We start from the raw sequence: 2,527 nt of genomic DNA, 5'->3' as shown, positions 1-2,527 counted from the left end.
GCAAGAGCTTTTGTCACTCCGTTGATTCACCCCACTTCTGCAAACCAACTAGAATCCATCAGAGCGGTGCAGTCCCGGCGGAGAAGAGGTCGGAGAGGGGGGGATCAGACAGTGACCCTGATGGAACAGACGTAGGTATCCCCTGCCAACAATGATGCTGAGTAATATCAGCTGCAAAGTAAAATCGAGGAGCTCCTCAACCACACCTAGCTATCAAATTACATAATAATGTCAAATGACATTATACGGAACATTAAGGGTAATGCTACAAACTACACTTGTTCTTGGTACAAAATGTGGCCAGTATACATAAGTGGTGATTCTGTATTCTGATTTATTCTGTATTATTTTCAGAATAATACACCTAATTTCAGTGTTTCATAGCTTACACAGGATAAGTAATTCAATATATTGCAATTATCACCCAAGGCTGGGCAACAAAATTGTAATTATTCAATGACAGAAATTTTGTCTTTGTCTTCTGATTTCTTCTTCTATTAATTAAAAAAGCAACAAAGTCATTGTTTTTTTTCTGTCTGTAATTTTAGAAGAAAAATGTGGTTAAAAATGTCAATAGATTCGTTTTCTGCTAATTTTGGTAAGAGCAGGCTGTCCTGCTTGACTGGTTCAAGAGGTGATTTTGCAGCAGAATTACAAACTTGTAAGATGATGGCAAATCCCACATGATCAGAATACATGTCAATTTCACACATGTGAAGCAAAGATGGGATGTGAACCCCCAACCATGGAGTAATGAGATAATAGTACCAGGCATTGAAACACCATCCCGCCCATCATATAAATGTGTTTTTTATTTTTCTCTAAATTCCACATTATCTTTTTGGAGATTATATTACTTTTTGCATAGCATTGTGGTCAGATTATTTGAAGATGAGAAGAAGATTCCTTTATACACTACATGGACAAAAGTATTGCAGGCACCTGCCCATTACACCTACTGGAACTTTTATGACATCCCATTTTTAATCCATAAGCATCAATATGGGGTTGGTCTCCCCTTTGCAGCTGCCACTCTTCTGGCAAGGCTTTCCACAAGAGTTTGAAGCATGTCTGTAGTAATTTTTGCCCATTCACCTAAAAGGGCATTTGTGAGGTCAGCCACTGACAATGGGTGATGGCCTGACTCACAATCTCCATTCTAGTTAATCACAAACATGTTCAGTGGGGTTGAGGTCAGGGCCCTGTATGGGCCAGTCAAGTTTTTCCACTCCAAACTCACCCAGCCACATCTGTAGGGACCTTGATTTGTGCACTGGGGCAGAGTCATGCTGGAACAGAAAAGGGCCTTCCCCAATCTGTTCCCACAAAGTTGGAAGAATAGAATTGTCCAAAATGTCCTGGCATGCTGAGGCTTTAAGAGTTCCCTTCACTGAAGCTACAGGGCCTAGTCCAACAAATTGCCTTTACGCCTCCCTTAACTTGCTCTTTTGTTCAGTTGCTAGTTGTCCTGATTATATCTTACGCCTGTTCCTTGTATGCCCCAGTTTACTTTGCAAGTACCCGATCCTGCTCTGTTCCCAGTGGAGTCATTGACTATGTTCCCTAATGTTTATTCTTCTGTTTGCTATGTTTGATTCCCTGCCTGATCATTTTTTTTCTGTTAGTTACTTAGTACCCCCATTTTGTTAGTAGTGTTTTTGTGGAACTGTGAGTAGATCGTCGCTTTCATTTCCAGCTGAACTATGCCTCACGCCCAAAACCCAGACTTGTCCACCAGATTGCCAGAAAGAGAAGCATGATTTGTCACTTTATAGAACACATTTCCAGTGGTGGCATGCTTTACACCACATCTGATGCTTGTCATTGCTCTTGGTGATGTGAGGCTTGCATGCCGCTGCTCACCCATGGAAGCCCGTTCCATGAAGTTCCCAGCATACAGTTTTTGTGCTCAGCGCTCAGCGACCCTGCTCTGTTACTTTGAGGCTGAGTTTCTATTGTTCCTAAAAGCTTCCACTTTGTAATAATACAACTTACAGTTGACTGGAATATATAGCAGGGAAGAAATTTCACAAACTGACTTACTGCAAAGGTGGTATCCTATGACAGTATCACAGCTGAATTCACTGAGGTCTTCAGAACAACCCATTCATTCATAAATGTTTGTAAACCTGACTGCATGGCTAGGTGCTTCATATTATATGCTTGTGGCAATGGGTCTGAATGAAACAGCTGAATCATTAAGAGGTGCATTCAGACAGTAGAATATTCAGTGCACATTCATAATACATTAATAGAACATTCGTAAGCAGCATGCAAGTACACCTTAACATCCCAACATCCCTCAACAGCTGTAATATACATTAATGACAAACATTAGATAATAATAACAAACATTATAATTGTATAATCATGCAATGTTTGTTATTAATGTATGTTAAAGCTGTTAGATGTTAGGATGTTATGGTATACATACATGATGTTTATGAATACTTCATTAATACATCATGAAGGTGCACTGAATGTTTTATGAATGCAATATAAAAGCATTATGAAGGTGCAGTAAATG

The sequence above is a fragment of the Brienomyrus brachyistius genome, unplaced genomic scaffold, assembly GCF_023856365.1.
Source record: "Brienomyrus brachyistius isolate T26 unplaced genomic scaffold, BBRACH_0.4 scaffold51, whole genome shotgun sequence".
Classification (NCBI taxonomy): domain Eukaryota; kingdom Metazoa; phylum Chordata; class Actinopteri; order Osteoglossiformes; family Mormyridae; genus Brienomyrus; species Brienomyrus brachyistius.
This window is presented reverse-complemented; position numbering follows the sequence as displayed.